Source organism: Vicugna pacos, chromosome 3, assembly GCF_048564905.1.
Source record: "Vicugna pacos chromosome 3, VicPac4, whole genome shotgun sequence".
Classification (NCBI taxonomy): domain Eukaryota; kingdom Metazoa; phylum Chordata; class Mammalia; order Artiodactyla; family Camelidae; genus Vicugna; species Vicugna pacos.
Window position 1 is genome coordinate 31,391,472 of NC_132989.1, and position 26,461 is coordinate 31,417,932.

Here is a 26,461-nt window from a genome sequence, read left to right on the forward strand (position 1 = left end):
GGATCTGTGAAGATTCATGTTAGATTACTTAGTGTGACTGCAATTAGTGAGTCTGATGCCACCTTATGAGGGTCTGCTGATCGACCTCACCTACCACATTAGCTGTGGTCCTTTACTGACTGTGATCATCCCCAAAATTATATTGGAGTATTTCTATAATAGCAACCAACATGAGTCACATGACATCAGAGATGTCTGCATCTGTTAAGACGATTTTCCAACACATGTCAATCAAAGGTCTTCTTCTGACATATTACAATACCAAACAGTTACTGTAATTATAAGGCATTATGACAATTACCAAATCATGGAATTCAAATGTTTTAAGGTAGAGGAGTCTTTCTTATCTGCACAGAGGAGCCATTAAGAGCCACACAGGTTCAAGGTCTTCTGGCTGCCATCCCCCTTGTTCAGTGTATTCCAGTTCCACATGCCCCTCCAATATATTAAACTCAAGTTCACTCTTGGAAATTTGCATTTCTGTTCAGTTTCCTGGAATTGCCAGGATTTTCCAGATTTTTGCCTGCTTCCTTCTTATTATTCATAAATCAGCTCAACTGTCACTGCCCAAAAGAGGCATCTCCTGACCAACCTACCAAAAATTGTCCCTGCTTTTATCATTACCCTGTTGAATTTTTGTCTCAGCACCATCGCTATCATTCTCTAAGATTATTTTCTTTCTTTATTTTTTAATTATCTGTTTCTCCCATCCTTATTAGGATTTAAGCTTCGTGAAAACAGAATTTGTCGATTTTGCTACACCCCCAACACCAGGAACAATGGTTGGCCCAAGGCCAGGGCTTAACAAATTTTTTTTTTTGTTAAACAAATGCATGAATGGATATTTACGGAGAATTTTTCTTAAGGCTAAGCAGTCAGTAAACTAAAACGTCATCTTGGATCCTGTGAGACCACCAGTGATCTGTGAGCTCAGGTGACATCTTAGGGTTGCTTTTATGGAATTTTGCTTTGGAGGAACTTTGTGGACCTACTTTAAGGAACATTATTTCAACAGCCTTGTAAAGGCCACTGCTACCTTCACAGCAAGAATGACACTAAAGATACTGTTTTCACCACTAACATATTCTCTTTATGAAGACATAGAAAAAACTCTTTCATAATGCCTTGTACCAGAAGGAGAGTTTCTCCTGAGCAGCTGGTTTGTTTTTCTTTCTCCACGCTGAAACTCATATAATTAATCCTGTTTCCCTTCTTAGTTTGTTTACTAGGAAATTCAGAGCCAAATTTGCGTCTCACCTCTAGTGAGTGTACAGCACACACTTCGTGTATTAAGCTTTCCTCTTGTTTTCTTTCCTTTATTTTCTGTTCAACTTGCATTATATTTTCCAGCCAATTTCCTTTCTCAGTTCTTATCTATTTACTCTATCACATTGAGTGATTCTTTGTGATCATCTTGTTTGGAACAAGGCAAGGTGGAAATACATTTTCAAGTGAAATTATGCTCCAAAAAACACTCTGTTATTTTTGGATCTTACATTTTGAGGAAGGAGGTACAGTCCTGAGTGACACAGAGCCCTTGGGATATAAGCAGGTGTGCTGTAAAGATAAATCGGAGAATTTCCTTTAGTGACCTGTTTTTTGGCCCCAGTATTTAAGATGCTCCATATGCCTGGACAAAACTGTCTTCCTAAGAAAAACATAAAAATTACTTTCTGGACATTCAGGGAGGTGAAAGAAAAATCCAGATTGCTTTGAAGGACGAGCCTGCAGTGCAGAAGGGTATAAACACAGTCTCAGATGCCAGATGTTTTAGCATAGCGATGTGAAAAAAATACTCCCCTTTCTTTATTTACACTTTACAGCAAATATTTTGCAAAGAGAAAGCAAAGCATGTTGATGTTCCACCAGTTAAGCTTCAAGCATAACAAGGTCCCAAGATCCAAAATGTCAGCATTCCTCATAGCACCCTTCGAAGCCCTGTGTAGTGATACACATCTGGCGTTCTATTTTCCAGTGTTCAGAAATGACTATTAGGACCATAGAAGGGTTATTAGGATCTCAGAGGAAGAAAGAAAAGCCTGCAACACTGATCATCTTCTTTTTCCTAGGTTGCAAGGAACTAGATGAAGTGACATCATTGTTACTTTTTTTAACCAGAGGAAAGAATTTGCTAATTTACATGCGCGCGCGTACACACACACACACACACACACACATTTTCTTTTCAGCAAAGTGCTTAAACTTTCTTCCAAATGGTACTATTAGATCATAGAACCATCTTCAAATTTGAGTATACATTTGATGATGGGAAAATACTCTTAGTGGAGACCTCAGTATGCTGAAAACTAGGACATTTAAAGCAATTTCTTCAAAGTGACCATTTGGATTTTGTTACCAACCTAAGGTTCTTATTTCTTACTCTTGTTAGAAAATCAAAAAGAGAAATAGTAAATCATACACTTAATAAAACATCAAAGACAGAGTCAGCTGGGAGTGACTACCAGTTACCAGTTTCATCATATCTGTCAGGAAGGATCTGATCCTTGGATAGTAAACTTAAATAGTTTGGGAGAAGGAGGGGGCTTCATAAATCTCACATCACAGCAATTATTCCAGTGTGCTCTCAGCAAGCAAAGGAAGATGGCAGGAGCATGTGCTACCCACAATTCACAACAGACATGAATGTATTATTTTGTCCTTTAGAATGCAAGATTATATTGGATTACATTTCAGAGACTGCAGCCCTTTACTCTTAAAGGAATTATCTCTTTTTTTTTTCCCAACTGGAAAATGTAGGGAATTCAGCTCAATAAAAGACCAAAGAGAAAGTAAGGTACTAGGATGTAACAGACCAACTTATCAAACCATGACCTACTAATAAAGATCAAAGCCTTACCAGGAATCTTTAGTCCAGGCAGATGGAAAGATTAGAAGAGATTTTAGGTTACACCAAAGTTTTGTCACCTCCCTCAAGGTGAAAAGATAATCTGACCTGATCTTATGAATAATGAAGGTCATAGCAGGAGTCTGGGGTCCTGGCCTCCTGAAAAGATTACAGAAATATGAAGCAGGCTCAATATGCCATCTTATCTGGAGGAGTAAAGTTAATAAAAACAATTGGAACAAAGAGGAAGTTAGAATGGGTTTTGTAGATTAATGGAATATTTAACTTGAACTTTTTGGTGAATATGATCATACAGCAAACTGAGATTGAACTTGTTCTACGTTTAACCTTTTCCGTATGCCTTACAGAGCATTGTGTTTCTGGATGAACATATCACTTCATACCATCTTTCATGCACGAATCTAACCCACCATTGTTAGGACTGAATCCCTTCCCCTACTCTTTTAACTATCACTTACCCTTGACTTAACCACTGTTCCTTCCAAAATCATGCATTTGCAAGCTGACAGGCCACAACTGACTGAGGCAAACACGCAGTAAAGCGGTCAACTGGCCCACATGGGATCAGACCCAGCACCTTAACTTTATTCTACCAGATTCTAAGAAACCCATTCACGAGTCACATGAAGGATGACCATGTGGCCATGTGATTACATTTGCACTTTTACATTTTTATTTAGTTTTTGGTTTAGAGATTAGGCAGCTCTTGTTTGACCACCACTAAACCTAGGATGAGATTATATTCATAATAAAAATCAGTGGAACTTTAAATAGCACAGAAATCATAATTACACCAAGTTTAGATGTCATCTGGGTGAAACTTTTCCCCTATCAGATTATTCTTACCTCTCTTTTTGTCGTTAAACTTCTGGCTCAAGCTTCTATTTTCAAAGCAAAGGAATTCAAGATTATATTGGATTACATTTCAGAGACTGCAGGGGAAATAAGTGAAGATTAGTGTTCTTTTTTTCTGTTCCTGCCTCACATAAAAGGAGGGCACAAGCTGTATCAGTCAAAGTCAGTGGGTGACTTTGTCTATGACAGTGTCTTTGGTAAAAATATTCACATCACTTCCTAAGAACATCAAGCAGGAGGGAAGAAAACATGAATTCTAAATCGGATTCTCACAATGACTTCATCTTATGCAATGACTAGTTCCTTCTGGGTCTATCTCCAGCATTATGTCACATCCTTTAAATATCTCATCTCCTTTTATTGTCATGATAATTATATGAGGTAGGTGCTATTCCTCCCATTTTACAGATGGGGAAAATGAGGTACAGAGACATTAACTCACTTACGGTCATGCAATCAGGAAGATGTATAAACTCTTCCCCACTATACCGACTGGCTTTAGTTAATTCATCCACATCAACCAAATCTCTACTTCTCAAATAAAATGTCCCATGAATATTCATAATTCTATTAATGAGCATCTAGCTTAGCAATTGGCAAAAGAATTATGTTACTGTTACCATTTATTTGAATACTCTTTTTAAATTCTCTCATTAAATTGGGCCAAAATCCATTCTAAAAACTAACTTAATAATGTGTTAACACATTCCAGGACATTTATTCTGTTCTGGATTGCTTTTTGCTCTTGGACTATTTAGTTAACTTTTTTTTGAAAGGTCTATTATTTTGCTGGAAAAAATTGACAACACTCAATGTTTATTCTTTAATGCTTTTTACACTTTGGAAAAGAAATTATTTATAATACATAAGATATTATTAAAATTGTCTCTGTCTTTCTTAGTTTTATTTCATCTTCCCAATGTAGATATAACCGTCCTAACTAGATGTCTTTTCCTCTCATGGTCAGGAATTTCAGGGAAAGAGACGGGTACCTCCCAAACACCTCTATGAAACAGGTGTTCACCTTTCTTTGCCTCTCTTTCTTGCAAAAACTTCTGTCCATATTCTGTTTTAATTCTGATAACATTTTTAACATTTCCTATTCTGTTAATCACAACAACTAGAGTGATTTGGCATTTTTATAGTAAAACTGAATAACTGTATTTGTTTGGCATGTGGAAGCATACTTATCTGGTGATATTTCATTTTAGGAGAACTTGTAATTTTTGTTTAGAATATGCTGGATGATATTGGTTATTTTATAACTATGTGTCCTTGTGGACAGTCCTATGGATTTATTCTTCAGGAGATTAAACTAATCAATTCGTTTTCAAAAAGGCATTTCATTGTTTATCAAATTAAAATTAAGTTTTAGCAGGATATAAATTATTTATATCATATTGTTGGACTTAGGTAAAAAACCATCAGAAATGTATTCATTATCCTAAAACCAGGGAAAAAACACACTAATGATAATGGAACTAGTGTAATACTAAAAATAATACTTTTTACTCTTACTTTTTTGTATTTTCTAGATTTTCTTCCATAAACATAAGTAATTTTATAATATGTAAACTTTATATTGGGAAATAAACACTTTTTAAAGAGCAGATTTAGAAGCGAGTGTTTCATCTAATGCCTCCCATCACGCGGGCCTTTCTGTGATGCAGAAACGCATACTCAGAGGTCCTTTATGCCATTCGTTGCTGCTAAGACCTTTCGTACCTAACGCTAGCCCCTCCTGAGAGGCCATCGTTGAGAGATGACTGCAGCAGAGGCGGAAGCTCACAGGCCACCAGTGCTGACATTTTTGGGACCAGGCCAAAGCAGAGAGAATTTTTGCCTCTGCATTCAGAGCATCTTTGAAATCTGCACACTGACCTGGGAGATGTGGACTCCCTGGAACTCAGCGGCAGATTTGGCGGTTGGGGCTGCAAGGAATTTTCTACTTTTATAGAATTGTTTTAATGCATTAATAGAGAAGAAGCACTCTGTTTATATTGGTAGAATTTCAAACACTTTTGTTTCATGGCCTCTTTATTATGTTTGGAAAGCAATAACCCACTCCCCGGGGTCACTCTTAGGAATGACAGAACTTCAGCTCACTATACGTGGAGATTGTTAATATTGTCGGCATTTGAGAAGGTTAAGCATTTCATCAAATTTGAACCTTTCTACAATTAGAATTACAGAACCCTAAAGATTGAAAGGTAACACTGCCTTATTTTACATTTGAGGTAACAGGAGTTAGAAGCGGTTAAAGTGATTCATTCAAGATCAGAATGAGGACCAGAAGCAACTCTCTGTGAGGCCATTCAAGTCAGGCAGGCCTGAGTTCTATCCTATGTTACCCCTTCCTCACCATTTGGCTTAGCTGCTTATCTGGTGCCTTCTCCCTCAGTGGCTGTTGTGAGATTAAATGAGATGTGTGAGTTAGGCTCCCCACCCCCACCTATTCCCAGCTCCACCTATTCCCAGGCCAGGCCTTCCCCCATGTCCTCTCAAAACCTTTTTTTTTTTTTTTTGCTGAATCCAAAATGAGGGGAATATATGCATATTTTGTTCAGAAAATGTCAACTTACATTCTCCAACTAGAGTTAAAATTCTTCAATGTCTTCTTTTTATAAAACTTGGATAAAACGGAAGCTCTAACATAGAGCCCTCAAGGAACTCCAGGATTTAGTCTCTATCTCCTTCTGCAGGGACTTTTCCATTTTCCACTCCCTCCACAAATCCCATCTCCAGTCATGCCTGTGCTGAATCTTTGGGGAAACTAACTTCTCACCACAAAATCCATCTTTGAAAACCCATCTTGTGTCCCCTCCTCTATAAATCCCTCAATGCTCTCACTTCTCCTTCCCAAAGATGCAATTTTTGTAAATGCCCACATTCTACAAAATTAGGGACCTTATTTTATTCACTCTTGTGCCCCCAGGACTTGATGCCTAGATCCCAGAACCAAAGTGGACAATATTAAATCTGTATTTAAAATTGAGAGACATTAGCTCGTACAACTTAATAACAACTAAATTGTTGTTATTAACAACACAACCCAATCCAAAAATGGGCAGAAGACCAAAAAAGCAATTCTCCAATGAAGACATACAAATGGCCGATAGGCACATGAAAAATGCTCAATATCAATAATTATCAGAGCAATGCAAATCAAAACTACAATGAGGTATCACTTCATACCAGTCAGAATGGCTATCATTCAAAAGTCCACAAATGTTAAATGCTGGAGAGGGTGTAGAGAAAATGAAACCCTCCTACACTGCTGGTGGGAACGCAGTTTGGTGCAGCCTTTATGGAAAACAGTATGAAGATTCCTCAAAAAACTAAAAATAGACTTACCATATGACCCAGCAATCCCACTTCTGGGTAAATATGTAGAGGGTACTCTAATTCGAAAAGATACATGCACCCCAATGTTCACAGTAGCACTGTTTACAATAGCCAAGACATGGAAACAACCTAACTGTCCATCAACAGATGACTAGATAAAGAAGCTGTGGTATATTTATGCAATGGAATACTATTCAGCCATAAAAAGAATAAGATAATGCCATGTGCAGCAACATGGATAGACCTAGAGATTGTCATTCTAAGTGAAGTAAGCCAGAAAGAAAAAGAAAAATACTATATGATATCACTCATGTGGAATCTAAAAAAAAAGAAAGACAAAGACACTATGAACTCATCTACAAAACAGAAACAGACTCACACACATAGTAAACAATCTTATGGTTACTGGGGAAAGGGAGTGAGAAGCAATAAATTTGGGAGTTTGAGATTTACAGATGTTGATCACTATTTATAAAAATAGATTTTAAGAAGTTTCTTCTCCATAGCACAAGGAACTATGTTAAATATGTTGTAGTAACACTTAATGAAAAAGAATATGAAAAAGAATAATATGTATGTATATGCAAGACTGGGACATTGTGTTGTACATCAGAAACTGACACATAATAACTGGCTATAATTCAACAAAAAATAAATTAATTAATAAAAAATTTTAAAATTGAGAGACCTTACAGTTTAGCAGTTAAGACTCCAGGACTGGATTCCTTAGGTTTAAATCTTGGCTCCACTTCTTTCTAGTTTCTGTGGCTTTGGGCTACTTAATTAAGCTTTTGCTTTTAGTTCCCACATGTGTAGAACAGGAATCATCATCATGCCTGCCTCCTGGGGCTGTATTGAGGGTTAATGTATTTGAAACAACTAAAATAATACCTGACGTGTGATTAGGACTGTTACTATTAATATATTAATATTAACCTATTATTATTATCTAAGCTACAACAGAACAGGGGCAATGTCTTTTCAACATAATTTATGACACTCTAAATGAGTACTACAGAGGGAGGCATTATTATATAGCACGAGGAAATGTGAACTAATCAAATTCTCATAAAAAATTCTATTCAGCAAATATTCTGGCTCGCTACTAATGTGAAACACACTAGGTTATGCTCAGGGAGATATAAGTAAGAATAAATCAAGAGCCTAGTCTTCAGGCTCACAATGCAATGGAAAACACAGACACATACACACGGAACAGCGATACTTGTGGAACTAAATGAAGACCAATCAAGTGAGAATAAGCAGAGGATATTCATTCAAAACTTGGTATTAGCAAGCGAGTCAGACACCATCAGCTGCATTGGGTAGAGACTCAGAGGCAGGGAGAGGAATAGGAAAAAGGCAAAGGCTCCGTGTGCCTTGGTTGGAGGCTGTTGGCCATCGGCATGCTGGCCGCAGGCAGGCTAACCAGAAGCGGGCATCCTGTGTGAGTGCTTAGGGCTGCGTACTTGGCTTTCTCTGGCTGGACCTCAATTGGAGGTGGGGACAAAATTAGGGAATCTGTCAGTTATTAACCAAGTCCTGGACATTTGGGGTTGATCACTATAGGGATTTTATTTGGCATCCTGTACTGGTAACTAGATAGCAGTCAGACTTCCTACAAGTCTGACTTCCAGAGAGCAGGCTGCCTGTTTGTAGCTAGATAATGGATTGGTTTCCTGAACTGGCTGCTACAGGTTGTGGGTCAAAGTTTTATTTTTATATATGTTCTATTATCTGTTCATTTTTCAAGATTTCTGCAAACTTCTAAGAGCTGATGTTTCTCCTACTTAGTACTGACTCCACTTGCTAAATTCTAAGTCTAAATTCTTCACCCTGCATCAGGCAGTCCCTCACTTCCTTAGCTGACAGCACTCTGATTAGAAGAGCAGGCTGTGCTGCCTCCTTTCAAATCCCAGCTCAATCTGTTGGTGATCCTACAGCCTTAGGTCAGCTACTGAACCTTTCAGTGCCTCAGCTTCCTCATCTGTGAAAAGGAATGGGGTAGGGCTGAGGGTTGTAAGACTTTCCTGGTGAAGCTCCTATAAGATAGTTAATTGTTGAGTAAATGGTAACCTTTATTACCCTCCCATCTGCACTCCAGCAGACACCCCGCATGGGACATGGCCCCTTCCTGAATTCCCTCTCACTTTCCTCTGCCTTTCCTCTGCTCCGCCCCAAACTGGGCGATTTGGCCGTAAGCAAAAGAGCTTACCCTTGAGTCATTTAAAACATACCTGTTCCTAAGAAAAGCAGCTATAAATACAGGGACTATAGAATAATCATACAAACTACTTCACTCACATCTATGCTAATAAACTCAAAGACCTGAATAAACAGATGATTTTCTTAAAAAAAAAATTTCCAAAACTGAACTCATCCAGGAAAAAAGAAAATTGAAACCTATGAATTATCATACAGGAAACAGAAATCAATATATATCAAAGGAAAATCTCGAGAAAAGAAAGTATGTACTAAGTCTAGTTGCAAAGGTAAATTTTTTTAGTTTCAAGGAACAAATAATTCTAATGCTACTTAAACAATGTAAGTGAGTAGAGACAATTATGAAGCCAATATAACCAAAGCCGGTAAGTAACACAGAAAATGAAACACGACAGAGTAGCCTCCCTGTCAATATCAACACAAAAACCTTGTGCTTTAGCCAATAAAACCTTTCAGAATATTTTAAGACTCACTCACTTTGCCTAATTGGAGCTCATCTCAAGAATAAAATGATGGAAAATTATTAATGAAAGTCACAACATTAATACATCAAATAGGAAAAAGTATATGTCCATTCCTGTAGATAACAAAACCATTCATTCATATGAAATGCTCTTGATAAAATGGGAAAAGATGAAAATGTTCTTAACACAGTAAGTATTTATACTCTACTCAAAAAAGCAGCATAGCGTTTTATGTATCATTGGTCTCATTCACATTAAAATCAAGAAAAATGGAAGAATGCTAGAATTTCCATTCTACATTCCACATCGGTAATTTTGTCTGTCTTGGTTAGTGATGAATCTTAGGAACTAGAACACAGAAGATGTTCAATAGATGTCTGTCAAATGTATGACGCCAACCATCACTACTATAATTTTTAAATGTTCTAGAACTAATAAAGTCAAATAACAAGAGGAAGATATGAGGCATTGAAAATAAGAAGGAAAAATACAGCATAAAAATAAGAAAGATGATCTGATTTTAGACTGAAAATTCAAATAATCAACTGGAAAAATACTTAATAAGAATTTAATAAGTTAGATGATATATTAATAAGCAAAAAGTATTTTCCTTTATTAAAAAGTTACCAGTTATTAGTTTGAACTGTAGGAAATTGCCAAAATTCCTGTTTTTTAACTTAGAAAACAAGTCAAGCTCATGATTCTACTTCATAGAAAATAAAATGGAAGAAAAGAGTCAACAGCCAGAAACAGACAAGACCCGGAAATACGTAAAGAACATTTAAGGAAATAGAAGTCTTTACTGAGAAATATTTTTTAAAAGGCTTGAGTACATGCAGAGTTGTAACCAGGAAAAGGCAATACTGTAAAGACACAAACTTTCTCTTAATTTAAAAATATCAGGCTATTTCAACATTTTAAAAATGCATATGTGTACATGGTTCCTTATATGAAAGTTTATATGGTTTCTTTTACTTTTCCCTTCTAGGAAAGTTTATTCTAATGTTTTATGTAGAAAAGCAAACATGTAAATACAGCCAAGAAGTAACTGAAAAGTAAGAGAAAGGTGACACGTCTGCCCAAGGAAGAGAATAATATAAAACTGCGAGGCAGAATGCTTCTAAGGAGTGATTAGACAGGCAGCACAACAGAAGAGATTAAAAAGCACAGAAATAGATCTAAGTAACTAAGCAAATGTAATGCACTCTGTGTATTCAAACTGATGGATAAATGATAATTCAGTAAATCACGTAGGGAGAGCTGTCTAAATACAGAAATAGCAATAACAGATTAGCACTTCAACATGAATTTTAAAATAAATTCCAAATGGGTCAAAGTTTTAAACATAAATAATTAAATTTGAAAAAACAATAGAAGACTATATGGAGGGATTTTGTATTTATCTTGGAAAAGATCTTTGTAAGCAAGAAACAATTCAGGGAAACCAGAAAGTAAGACTAGTAATTGACTAACCCCATTAAATTTTTATAAAAGGCCAAATGTTGCCATAAACAAAAAGATAAGTGGATGATAGGAAAAAAATTTATAACACACATCAGGCAATGAACTGTTTTACTTGTAAATAAAAATACTACTTTACTTAGTAAATCAAAGTATTATTTTAATTACAAATCAATAAGGAAAAGCCAATAGCCCAACAGAAAAAGAAATCAAGCTCACCAGTAAATAGTAAGTGTGAAAAAATTGCAGTGGCTTATCATTGGCAGAAAAGATACTCATTTTCACATAATAAAATATATACAAATTAAAATGCCAGTGACAGAATTATTTTCACTTTGATTGCAAAAACATTTTTATAGCTTTGTTGAGATATAATTCACATAACACCCAATTCACCCAGTTAGAATATATTCACAGAATTGTGAAACTCTCACACAGTCAATTTTAAAACATTTTTATCACCCTCAAAAGAAACCCTGTACCCCTCAGCAATTGTTCCAATTCCGACCATCCCTATACGTCAGCCCTGGACAACTGCTGAGCTACTTTCTTCTTTGATGGATTTTCCTGTTCTGAATATTCCATAAAAATGGAATCACGTTTATACAAAATCACGTTTATAAAAGCTGGCCTTTTGTGACCAGCTTCTTTTATTTAGCCTATTTTCAAGGTTCATCCATTTTGTAGTATATATCAGTATTTTATTCTTTTCTAATTGCCATATAATGTTACATTTTATTTACCTACTCATCAATTGATAGACGTTTGGGTTACTTACATATTTTGGATATTAAGAATAGTTGATGCTATGAACACTATGAATACAGTTTTTGAATGTCTATATATATGTAGGGTATATTGCTGGAAGTGAAATTACTGGGTCATAAGATACCTACATATTTAATATTTTGAGATACAGCCAAATTATTTTCCAAAGCAGCTGCACCATTTTCCATTCCCACTAGCAAAGCATGAGGGTTGTAATTTTTCCAGATACTTACTTACCAATACTTTGTAATATCTACCTTTTTATTATAGCTATTCTGAGGAATGTCTGTTTTTAGCCTGTCTTTTTTGTTGTTGATTTCAGAGTTGTTTACAACTTCTTGATATAAATCCTTTACTAAATCAGTGGTTTGCACATATTTTCTCCTGTTTTATGAATTGCCTTTCCTTTGTTGTGATGGTGCCCTATGAAGCACAAAAGCTTTTAATAACAATGAAATCAAATTTACTTACTTTTTCTTTTATTATTTGTGCTTTATGTCTAAGAAGACTTTGCCTAAACCAAGACTACAAAGATTTGCTATGTTTTCTTCTAAGAGTTTATAGTTTTAGCTATGATCCATTTTGAATTAATTCTTGTATATGGTATACGGAAGGAGTCCAATTTCCTTCTTTTGCATGTGGATACCAAGTTGCTCTAGTACCATTTGTTGGAAAGACAATTGTTTTTGATTAACTTGTCTTGGCACGCTGGTCAAAAATCAGTTGTCATAAATATAAGGGTTTATTTCTAGACTCTAAATTCAATTACAGAGAATTATGCTTATCCTTATGCCAGTACCACATTACTTTATTACTATAGTTTAGTAAGTTTTGAAATAAAGAAGTCTGAGTTCTCCACCTTTGTTCTTTCCCAGGATTGTTTTAGCTATTTTTGGTCCCTTGTATTTCCATACGCACTTTAGGATAATCTTGTTAACTTTTAGAAAGAATTCAGTTGGGATTTTGAGGCGAATTGTGTTATGTCGCTAGATAATTTGGGGGGATTTTGCCTTGTAACAACATTGTCTTTTGATTAATTACCACTAGATGTCTTTCCACTTCCTTAGTTTCTTTCATTTAATTTCCATCATTTCTTTCAGCAATGTTTTGTGGTGTTCAGTTTAATAATCATGAACTACTTTGGCTAAATAATTTCTGAGTACTTTATTCTTTTTAATGCTACTGTAAATCAAATTGTTTTCTTAATTTCATTTTTGGAATTTTATTGCTAGTACACAGAAATGCAACTGACTTTTGAATCTTGTATCTTGAATCCTTGTTGAACTCTAGTATTGGTTCTCTATTTTTTTTTTTTACTGGATTCCTTAGGATTTTCTACATATAAAAATCATGTAATGTGCAAATACAGAGTTTTACTTCTTTCTTTCCAATCCAGAAGATATTAATATATTCTCCTTGCCTATTGGTCTGGGGTAGGGTCTCCAGGGGCAAGAGTGGTCATTCTCGTTTTGTTCTTCGTCTGAGAGGGGAAAGCTTCCAGTTGTTCACCATTGGGAATGACGTTAGCACTGGGTTTTCATAGATGCCCTTTACCAGGTTGAGGAACTTCCCTTCTATTCCTAGTTCGCAGTGTTTTTTCATGAAAGGTGTTGGATTTTGTCAGATATTTTATGTATGTCTATTGTGATGATCTTGATCTCTCCCTTTTATTCTGTTGATATGGTGAATTACATTAATTGATTTTCAGATGTTAAATGAACTTTGCATTCCTGATATAAATCCCACTTGTTTGTAGCATATAATCCTTTTAAACTGGTGCCAGATTTGATTTGCTGGTATTTTGTTGAGAATTTTTGCATTTATAATTACAAGAGACATTGATCTATTGTTTTTCTCCTTGCTTGTGATAGCTTTGTCTGGTTCTGGTGTCTGGGTAATACTGACCTCATAGATTGAATTTTAAAGTTTTACCTCCACTGCTATGTTTTAGGAATAATTTATAAAGAGTTGCTACAAATTTTTGATAAAATTTACCAGCAAAGCCATATGGGTTTCAGCTTTTCTTTAAAGTTTTTAAATTACTAATTCAATCGCTTTACTTACTATTGGTCTATTTAGGTTTTCTATTTCTTTTTGAGTCAGTTTTGATAATTTGTGTCCAGAAATTTGTCCATTTCATCCAAATTACCTCATTTTTCAGCATGCAATTATTCAAAGCATTCCCTTGTAGTTTATTTTATTTCTGTAAGGTTAGTAGTAATGCTCCTTTTAAAGATTAAAACATTTTTTAGTACACAATGTTGGCACTGCTGCAGAGAAAAGCTTGCATACTTAATGGTGGGGACTGCAATTATAATTTGGTGAAATTTTCCCCAGGAACTCTAGCAGTCAGAGTCAACAGAACACCATGGAAAGTTAGACGTGGATAGTAAGGAGGAGTAAAAGAAAGCCCTGAGTTTTCCAGCCTGAGTGATAAAGAAACTACTCTTGTATACATAAATAGGGGGAAATTAGAAGGGAAATCAAATGTAAAGGGAAAGTTATAAATTTAATTATTAAATGCTATATGTGATGGTTGTATAAGTTGTAGAGATAAAAATGTAAACAGCCAGCCAGGAATTCAGAATTACTATCCAGAAATGAATAATTAGGGTGTCTATATTGATACAATAGCTTCTTGAACCTACATAAAAATGAGGGGTTTCAGTTTGGTTTGGTTTGATTTGGCTTGATTAGGTTTGAAGGGAGAAAGAGGGACAGGGGAAAAAAAAAAAGAAAGAAAGGCAGAATCTTGAGGCATACCTACAATTACGGAGTGAAAATACAGAAAGAAATTAATACCAGAAGCTGAGTGAGAACATTGACAACATAGAAGGGGAACTAGGAACGGCATTACAGAAACAAAGTAGGGAGAAACTGTAAAGGAGAGAAGGAATAGGAATGTCAACTGGTGTATGAAATCAAACAGGGTTATCGCTGGAAAGAGGCTACTGGGTCCAACAAATGGGATGCCAGGTTTGGCTTTTGAAAGATAGTGTGTCTACCAGAAATCCATTAGAATTTTTTTTCCAGAAGTTACTCATTTCAAATTGTATTGGTTACTAAAACTAACTAAGTAGAAATGTTTTCAAGTACTTGATTGTACAATTCTTTTGAGTCCCAAAATATAATCGTTCTTACATCTTACAAATATAATGTCGTTAACTATATACTTCTATGCTGAAACCGAAATTCAGTATTTTTTGCAGCAGATAAAGGAAATTGTTTATATGCTTTTCCAAATATTTATATTTCATTTTAAATGTTAGCAAATGGCTACCAAAAAATATAACAAAACCAAATGGTCCCTAAAACCAAGATAAAATGTTTCCGACTGAAAGGTAATATTGGGAGCTAAAATTTATCTTGGCATAAATTTTATCCTGTGAGTAGAGAGTACTAAAATCAGACTCTTACTCTCTTGTGAAAAATTGAAAAAGGCTACATTATCCCCTGAATGGTAACTGTCTGGATGCCTGACCAGAATATATTCCATCCGGTCCTTGGCTTAGGCAAGGAGAGATGTAATGTAAGTTGTAGCAAATTAGGACCATTAAGCCACATAAAAACGTCACTTTGAAAGTGTTAGGATATTCTCGGAAAACTGTGATTCAGTGAAATATGATGTGGAAAGCACTCACTTTGCCCTAGGGGGTAAAGGAGCCATAGCCTCTGGCTCAGGAGGCACACACCCCAGCTGGAGTCCTGTTGCCCTTGACTTGCTGTCTCAGGACGAGGTGATCACCAATCAGGAAGCCACCTGCCTCTCAGCAGACCTGAACAGCAGAGGCAGCTACGGTGAGACCAGATCCCCACTCAGTCTTTAGCCTGCACACGGCTTCCCTGCATTACTGAAATTCAATCCCACTGATTGCTCCCAAGGGCTAGAAATACGGCTAATGGCACTAGACCTTGGAGCTGATGGGACCTTGAAAAGTCTCAACCATAAAACAAGTTGTGTGGATAAGGAGGTTAACTTTAAAAGTCCACTGAAAACTTAAAATGCACAACAGAAAAAAAGTTTGTTTCTTCTGCTAAAAGTAAATGCGCACTTTGCTGTTTCGTGATATCTACACTGGAATTAGTTATGTTTTCGATGTTTTACTAAAATTAATCTGCAGGTAAATGACAATAACAATTGGTCAGATTCCAGGCTGACTTGTTTAAATTTTAGGAATGGAAGTTGTAAGGCTGAAGGCCTGAAGAATTTCTGTTATTTTTATTTCATTTTTTTTTTACCCACCCAGGCAAAGCTTCTTTTAAGAAAAACGCTTGTGAAAAATTAGGAACAGGTTTAAAACCTCAGGTTAACCGTCTCCCTTAAAATGCTCCCAGACTCAGAAAATCAGGGTCTATGGCAAGATGAAAGCTGGGTTTCCTGAGCAGACCAGAACACTGAGGGCTAGACAGACCCTTCCACCTTTCACCTTCCACTTCTACTCCCCACTAAGCATCTCTCTATGTTCAATCAGGTAGAGCAATCAGTGAAGGGCGGGGAGGCACAGACCCATGCCAAGAGCAGTGGGAGAGATAAGTGGCAGGGACACACAGCACCCTGTGAGTTGTGTGAAGTACTGCAGGTCAGGGAAAGGACCATTCTCCTTAGCGTTACCTGCTGGTAGGTTTTTATATATTCCATGAGTTCACAGTATCAGAATCAGAAGATAGGGATAGGAGAAGACGCTACCTCTGCAGAGGTAAGTTGTACCATGTAAACATCTACTAGAAACTGCCTTCTAATGGTACAACCAAGAATGAGATGCAACAATTTCTCAAGACAACAGAGAATCCACACATTCTGACTTTTGAGGGAAAATGGACAGATCATACCAATCATGAGAATAAGTAGAGAAAAATAAAACGAGGACTGTGAAAAAAATGTTACCAATTAAGAGGAAGGAAAAAAACCATCCCTTTGAACTAGAGGTGGCAATGTCTACAGTTTTGAAGGGAACAATTTTCTACTCAACAATTTTATACCCAACCAAGTGGTCTCTCTTGTGTGAAGGTGGCATAAAGACATCAGGAATGTAAGACCCCAGAAAATAGCCCAAACATGTACCCTTTTAAAAAAATCTCTTAATATCAGGTGATGAAGGAAGTAAAATTAAAAGATAAAATTGGGGAAAAACTTGATATAAACAGTCTAGCATAAGCACTAAAATCAGTTCAACATGGAGATTATACCAAAGAACTATGAATTTTGTCACAACATAGAAAGTAAATACCAAAATCAATAATTGAAAGGTAAAATACTTAATATAAAAAGAGCAGTTTTTGCCAATAATTTGCATTAAATCCTGAAGCCTCACTTCATAAATAAATTGACCAGGAGTAAGCCGCTGTTAGAAATTAAGCTTATTATAGCCAATCATTTGGTTGTAAGCCCTGTCTTTATAATGCTTCTCTACACACATAAATACTCCAGTGGAAAATGCATTAAGAAGCAGCAGTACTAAGGTGTTTGATAATGTGACCTCTTGTACTGGGCCCTGATAAAAAGCTTGTATAATCAATCATGTCTGAAGGTTATTTTTTCCAGTCTTTTAAAATAAAACACAATGACAACAACAATGTCTTTTTTTCCTTCTAAACAACAGGCAGAACCATCCGTTTTCTGGTTAATACCTGATGCATGATAATGAGGAACACAGGCTGCACGTGGAGACATCAGGAAGGAAATGCAGCACCAGGGGCCCACCATATAGCTTTAGGAATCACAGGGCAGAGGGGCAGACACCCGTTTTCCCACTTGAACTCTAGAGGGATCAGCTGCAACGAGTGCCTTGCACCATCCTGGGACAACCACAGTAGAACAGAAATGCCATTTTGGCTTGTGCTCAGGCAGAGAGAAGGCCTGGCAGACTAGTTCCAAGTTCCTCATTCACAGCCGGGAGTTTCAGAAGGAAGTTCCCATGAGTCCTAGAGAAGAGGTTAGGGGAAATTGAACAGGGAAACATCAAAGAAGTTGATAGAACCAAAAGGTCTGGTGTCAGAACAAGGCTGGCACAGATTGCTTGGACTCTGAAACCAGAGGCCATGCCAAAGACACACCAGTTTACCAAAGGATGCATCAGTAGTACATAAGCCAACAGCCAAAGTCCCCATCCGATGAACAACCTCAGCAAGGGATCTTGAAATCTGGAACAACTCAGTTATGCAGTCACTCACCCAGCGATTAAGTTCCTGTCACCTACTATGGGTTAGGCAGTGTTTTACGTGCTGGGCCACAGCCATGAGAACGAAAAAGAGCTAAAGTACCTACCTTCATGAAGCTCATGTTTTAATGAAGACAATTGTCTATTTCTCTTGACAGGTAACATATTTAAATGCTATGTTCAAAATGCTAGGAAGAAAAATACAGCATGGAACACACAAAGGGAATGTGTGTTAGGAGGTGTGTTAGGAGTGGAGTTCTGTGATTTACAGTAGGATTTTACAAAGAGTAACAAAGACCAAAAAATTAGGGTGGGAGGGAGCCAAAGGGGACAGGAGGGCACAAGTATTTCCAGCCAAGGGAAAGCAAGGCCAAAAGCCTGGAGAGAGGAACACACATAGAGGTGGGGGAAGATGGGGAAAGGGAGGGGGACATGGCATCAATGAGATGACCAGGAGAGAGGTCACATAGGGCTGGCTCTCCAGACCCTGTAAGGAGTTTGTATTTCACTCTGAGGTGGGAAGTTATTGGAGAATTTTGAGCAGACCAGTAACGAGATCTAAAGGAGGCCTCCTCCCCTGACCTAATCCTCTCCGTGTGCCCAACACTCTCCCCTGGAAGACGAAGGGGGAAGCTTCCCTATGGAGGAGAAAATGGCTCCAACAAGGAATTTAAACACGGATTGAGTGCAAGTGAACCCTAAATTGAGCAACTAAATAGAGCAAGGGACTACTTTGAGATTAGAAGAAACATTGTTATCCTGAAAAGTGAAATAAAGGTTTTCTCACCTTTAAGGATATAGCTTCATTAAGAGTTTAAATTCAGTTATGGAGTAAAAGTGAAGCTGCATTTCTGCCTGAACAAGATTTTTTATGCACTAAAAAAAATCTTTTCTATTACATGGTCAAAGGGCTATGTGAAAGGACACTAGAATTTAGTAGTAAACTTTGTGTCATCAACCTATGAGGGCTGGATTACCCTAATAAGCGATATCAGACTAAATCTCCTCAGGTCTGTCCAGGACTAGATCATTTATAGGCAGCTTCCTCTGTCTTCCCTTTTATCCCCATCCTAACATGATGGTCTAGGAAAATGCCTACAGGTTAATACTAGATTCTTGGGAGCAAAGTTCTTCTTCCTCAGTAGGATATTTCAAATCTTTTACTCTATGTCAGTGACTCAAAATTATGAAACCAGCAGCACTAGCATGACCTGAGATCTTTTTGAAAATGCAAACTATCTATGCCCAACCCAGATCAACTGAATAAGAACCTCTGAATGGAGCCCAGCAGTCTGTATTTTGATAAGCCCTTCAGTTGATTCTTAGGTGAAGTTTCAGAACCACTAGCCTGCATAGTGGAAGAATTAGGGCAATTGGATTGCAGTTCCAAACTCCTTACGTTGGGACTACTGGGGTTTTTACAGCTGGTACAGTGGGCCTTACTGGACCTATCACCTTACCTCTACCCTCACCATTTGCTGGTCAGCTCTCTGGCATTAAAAGCAATTTAAATGTAGTTAGGCTAAAATGAGTGCACTCTGTGTTTCTTTGAATTGGAGCACTCTGGGTACTTCGTAGTAGTGGTACCTCATACAGTATTTGTCTTCTTGTGACTGGTTTATTTCACTTAGCATAATGTCCTCAAGGATCGCCCATCTGGTAGTATGTGTCAAAACTTCCTTCCTTTTCAAAGCTGAATAATATTCAATTGTGTGTGCATAACACAATTTGTTTATTCATCTGCTGTGGACACTTGGGTTGATTTCATCTTCTGACTATGGCGAATAATGCTGCTACAAACAGGTTGTATAAATATCTCTTTGAGACCCTCCTTTCAGTTATTTTGGATACAGATCCAGAAGCACAATTGCTGAATCAAATGATAATTCTATTTTTAACTTTTTGAGGAACTGCCATACTGTTTCTCATAGCAGCTATACGGTTTTACAGTCCCAGAGTGCACAAGGGTTCCAATTTCTCCACATTCTTATTTTCTATCATTATTTTCTGGTTGTTTGTTTTCAATAGTAGCTATAATAATGGGTATGAGATGGTATATCTTAATACATTTTTATTAATACATTTCCTCCTAGAGAAATGAACCCCTTGGTGCCTCTTGGGTTATGTGAGCTTAATCAGACATATTCTCACACTATCCTTCCTGGCAGTAACCAGACATATCACCGGTAGATAGAGAAGACCACCCTGGAAGTGGTAGAGCCACATGCTGTATTATCAGGGTGAGGGTGAGGGAAGAATTCCACACTAGGCAGACTACATGTCACCCACTCACCACCAAAATGGAGAAACATTTATAGATGTGTTGAAATGTTTGGCTCTATAAAGGGAAGTGTTAAGAGGACAAGTGTGGATGGCTGTAGTCAAAATCTTAACTTTTTACTGATTCTTACTATTGGGTAATATAGTAATAAGATTGATCAGTGCTACTAAAAGAGAAGAAAATAGTTTTCCTTTTCTTGCTTTCACAGTGTATAGGAATCAACAGATATTCTGTGAATATCCACCCAAAGAAAGAATTTTGTGTCTCTTCTTAAATGTCTTTCTTTTAAACATAGACAGTATGATCTTTGACACTGGTCTTATCAATATCTTTCTGGATATGTCTCCTCAGGCAAGAGGAACAAAAGCAAAAATAAACAAATGGGACTACATCAAACTAAAAAGCTTCTGCACAGCAAAGGAAACCATCAACAAAGTGAAAAGACAACTTATTAAATGGGAGAAGATATTTGCAAATCATATATCAGATAAGGAGTTAATAACCAAAATATAAAAGAACTCACACAACTCAATAATGAAAAAACAGACTACCCAACTGAAAAATGGGCCCATGAGCTCAATGGATATTTTTCCAAAAAAAAAAAGGCATACAGATGGCCAACAGGAACATGAAAAGATGTTCAACATTACTAATTATTAGGGAAATGAAAATCAAAACCACAGTGGGCCTCATGCCCCTTAGAATGTCTATTATCAAAAATACAAGAAATAACAGGGGTTGAAGAGGATGTGGAGAAAAGGGAATCCTCATACACTGCTGGTGGGCATGGAAACTGATGCAGCCACTACATAAAACAGTATAGAGGCTCCTCAAAAATAAAAAAAGAATAGAACTGCCATCTGATTCAGCTATTCCACTTCAGAGTATCTCTCTAAAGAATGCAGAAGCACTAATTTGAAAAGATACATCCACCCCTATGCTCATCACAGAATTATTTATTATACCTACATAGATTATTTTTCATATTCTTTTCCATTATAGTTTATTACAAGAAATTGAGTATAGACCCCTGTACTATATAGTAAATCCTTTATGTTTATCTATTTTACATATAATAGTTTGTATCTGCTAATCCCAAACTCCAAATTTATTCCCCTCCATTTCCCCTTTGGTAACTATAAATTGTGTTCTATGTCTGTAAGTCTACTTCTGCTTTGTAAATAAGTTCATTTGTATCATATTTTAGATTCCAGATATGTGATATCATATATTTGTCTTTCTCTTTTTGACTTACTTCACTTAGTATAATAATCTCTAGGTCTATTCACGTTGCTGCAAATGTCATTATTTCATTTTTCATGGATGAGTAGTATTCCATCATATCTATATACCACATCTTTGTCCAATCAATTGTCCATGGACATTTAGGTTGCTTCCACGTCTTGGCTATTGTATATAGTGCTGCTATGAACATTGGGGTGCATGTATCTTTTCGAATTAGAGTTCCCTCTGGATATATGCCCAGGAGTAGGATTGCTGGATCATATGTTAACTCTATTTTTAATTTTTTTAAGGAGTTCATACTGTTTTCCACAATGGCTGCACCAGTTTACAGTCACACCAACAGTGTAGGAGGGTTCCCTTTTCTCCACACCCTCTCCAGCATTTATCATTCATATACTTTTAAATGATGGCCATTCTCACTGGTATGAGGTGATACCTCATTGTAGTTTTGATTTGCATTTCTCTGCTAATTAGCGATATTGAGCATTTTTTCATGTGCTTATTGGCCACTTGTATGTCTTCACTGGAGAAATGTCTGTTTAGGTCTTCTACCCATATTTTGACTGGGTTGTTTGTTTTTTTGTTATTGAGTTCTATGAGCTGTTCGTATATTTGAAAATTAAGCCCTTGTTGGTTGCATCCTTTGCAAATAGTTTCTCCCAGTCCATAGGTTGTCTTTTTTGTTTGTTTGTTTATAGTTTCCTTTGCTATGCAAAAGCTTGTAAGTTTAACTAGGTCCCATTTGTTTATGTTTACTGTTATTTTTATTTTATTTTGTTATTTTGCCTTGGGAGACTGACCTAAGAAAACATTCCTATGATTTATTTCAGAGAATGTTTTGCCTATGATCTCTTCTAGGAGGTTTATGGTGCATGTCTTAATTTTAAGTCTTAAGGCATTTTGAATTTATTTTTGTGTATGGTGTGAGGGAGTGTTCTAACTTCATTGATTTATATGCAGTATCCAGCTTTCCCAATACCACTTGCTAAAGAGACTGTCTTTTCTCCACTGTATATTTTTGCCTCCTTTTTGAAGATTAATTGACGGTACATATGTGGTTTTATTTCTGGGTTCTCCATTCTGTTCTGTTCCATTGATTTATATGTCTGTTTTTGTGCCAATACCATGTGATTTTGATTACTGTAGCTTTATGGTATTGTCTGAAGTCTGGGAGGGTTATGCCTCTAGTTTTGTTCTTTTTCCTTAGTATTGCTTTGGCAATTCTGAGTCTCTCATCATTCCATATACATTTTAGGATTATTTGTTCTAGTTCTGTGAAAAATGTTATGGGTAATTTGATAGGGATTTCATTAAATCTGTAGATTGCTTTGGGTAATATGGCTTCCTTTTTACCCATATTGATGCCAACATGAACACAAAGCCTGCTACTAGATAATTTTGTAATCATTACAATCATTCATAATGATTTTTCTAAAAACAACCACAGAATAACAAACAGCTTTTGCAGCCACAAAGAACAGGATTTCTGTAGCAATGGTTAGGTAATTTTATTCCTGAAGAGCTCCAAATGCATGTGGAATTCCATTGCTAAAATAATCAATTAATTCATCAAGGCTTAGCTATTGCTATACACGTTAGGAGCCATGAAATAGCAAAACAGAGCTAAATTCTGTGCCTATTATTCTTTTGTTATTTGTTTCTTTCACTTAACATTATGTTTCAAATATTCCTCTATGTTAATACATACATGTTTCTTGCTTTTTTTTCATTGCATGAAATATAGTTTTTTAAAGAATAAACCAAATTTATTTATCCATTCTCTTGATGGATATTGGGGTTTTTCCAATTACAACACATTGCTATGAGCGTCCTGGTCCATGTAAATGGTGCATACATGTATTTACCAGATAAATTACTAGGGTGTTTACCCACTAGTTGTATTGCTGGGTTATAGATTACACATATTTTGTTAGTCACAGATAATGCCAAACTATTTCCCAAGCTGATCATGTCAACTTATACTCCCACCAGCAATGTATGAGTGCTCCCATTTTTCCACATCCCTGTTATCCCTTGGTATTGTCATTTTGTTTTCTCCCTGAATCTAATGGAAATATAATGGTATATTAAGTTGGTTTTAATTTATATTTCCCATGAGACTAAACCACATTTTCATGTGTACTTTTGGCCACTTGGGATTCCTATTTTATAATGGTCTTGTTCAAGTTGTTCTGTTCCTTAACAATTATCATTGATGAATGTTCAGAGATAATCTATGTTAGGGTTTTTTTTTAAATCACAATAAATCACATTTAACTGATCTACTCTTTGTTTTCCATGATCCTTGGTTTCACCAAAATTTGTCTAAATGTGGATTTTTTTCTCATTTAATCTGTTTGGGATTTGTTTGGATTCTGGAACTGAAGCTAAGATCTCTCCTCAATTTTGGAAGCTCCCTCACTACTTATCTTCAAATATTGCTTCTACTCTATGCTTTTTTCTCCTTTTTAGACTTCAGTTAGACAAATGTTACACTTCTCACAGGTTCCGCAATGCTTCTTAATCCACCCTTCAGGTTTTTAATCTTGTCCCCTCTTTGTGCTGTATTCTGGCTAATTTTTTTCAGATCTATTCTTCAGCCCACTAAATTGTTCTTTTGTCAGATAGATGAATTTTGCACTAAAAACATCCTTTGACATTCTTATTCCAAATATATATTTTATTTCTAGAAATTTCATTTGGTTATTTTTCAGAGCTGCTTGGTCATTTGTTATAGTTCCTTATACCCTAGACATATTTTCAAACTTGGCTTTTATGTATTATAAGAAATCAAACATATTTTGTAAATTGTGTCATTTCATTGCCCTTAAAATTCTTGAGAGTCTCCCTCTGCTGGTTCTTCCTCACGGTGTCTTGTTTAGTTATTTTTTGATTTGGGGCTTCTTAATAGCCCTAGGGTTTATTATGGAAATTCACTAAAGACTGAGAAGGCAGGAGATCTTGGGACCAGGGGAAACTGACGCTCAGAGACTTTCATTAACTTGCCCAATATTATATTCTTATCACATCCTCCTGGAATCTCTATAAGAGGAGGGCTCTGTTTAAAAATGGGTCTGCTATGTTGACTCCAAGCCCCAAAGTTTTCCACAGAAGGAAATTTTGCTCTTTTAACAGCAGGTTCTCACTGTTAAAAAAAAAAAAATTGGTATACGAAACACAGTGAAGGGCTTTCCTCAAATATAAAAAGAAAGAAGTCATCGCAACTTGGTTATGCATAGCCCTAAGAAGATAAGAAGTATCTTCTGTTGCTGATCTTGAAAAGTCAAGGTCAAAGACTTAAGGGGTTGAAGAAAGCAGTTTAAGGCATATTATCCTGTGAGAAGTAGGAGCTCTCACACATACAGGAACTGCACTCAATGTGTAATCAAAACAAGGATTTATCAAATAAGAAATTGCCCTCTCAACACCTGAAAGCACTTTGTAGCAGAAACTTGTGAAAAATCTCCTGAGTGAAAAATGAGGATAATTAAATACTGATTAATAATAGTTGAGTTTAATGAGAAACATATCACAAGCTAAGATATCCAAATTCACGCTCTGTTTTGCATTAGCTTGGTAGTACTCAGCAAAATCATGAATACAGGTACAATTATTTTGGTAAATATTGTATGTTTGATGGGAAGTTCGTATTACCTAAATATTATGCTCTATCGTATCTCTTAAAATCTTCATACATGGATGTCACCATAGCTTTTGATGGGCACTGCCATTCTCTAGAAAGCATTTGTTTCCTCACTCTTCTACAGAATTTTCTGTGAACATCACGCCTCACAGATCCACTCTGCTCTCCTATACAGCAAAAGGAGCTGACTGTGATCTCTGCTATAATATATACCCTCCCATTCATTCCTGATCTTGCTACACTCAGGATTTTGCCCCACTTCTATATTTAAATGGCATGTTTTCGAGAAACCCCATGACTCATTGGCCTCCTTACTGCTAAATCCAGTAGTCAACTTGCAGTTCTCATCTCACTTGACCTATGAGTGGCATTTGTCACAGATAGTCATACCCTTTGGTCATGAAATGCTTTCTCACTTGACTTTCAGGACCTCACACACCTGTGTGTTTCCTTCTCCCTCCCTTGCTGGCCTGTTGTGACCTTGGTTATTCCTCATCAATCTGACCTTTAGAAGTTGGAATGCCTTAGTCTCTGTCCTTGGGCTTCTCTTCTCTGTCTCTATTCACTTCCTGGGTGATCCCATCTAGTCTTATGAATTTAAAATCCACCTATGTGGACAACTCCCAAATGTATATCCCCAGACCGGATGTTGCTCCAGAATTTTAGACTCATGTGGTCAACCACCTACTTCACATCTAAAATGAAAGAGTTCTTGGTAGTTTAAAAATTTTTAGGAGTACTTTTAAAATACAGTAGAGGATTAAAAGATAAAATGGAAGGCACTGACTAGAACGAAGAACTAAAAGCCAAAGTGACAAAATTTTGAGAAAAAAATAAAATTTGACAGTCTAATGAATTCAAAATTCTACTACTAAAAGTTACAAGCAAAGAGATGAAAGAAATGGAGAAAGGAAAACAACAAAAAAATTAAGATGATACAACAATTTTCCATACTAAAATAAACTGATAGACCTCTATATAAAAAGGCTCTATGGATGTACAGCAGAGTGAGTTTTAAAAAATCTATACCAATGCACATCACTGTAAAAAATAAGATCTCTGGAAATAAAGGGGAAGATCCTAAAAGTTTCCAAACAGAAAAGCAACGTATTATATGAAAGAATAGTCATTAGAATGGCATAAGGTATTGAC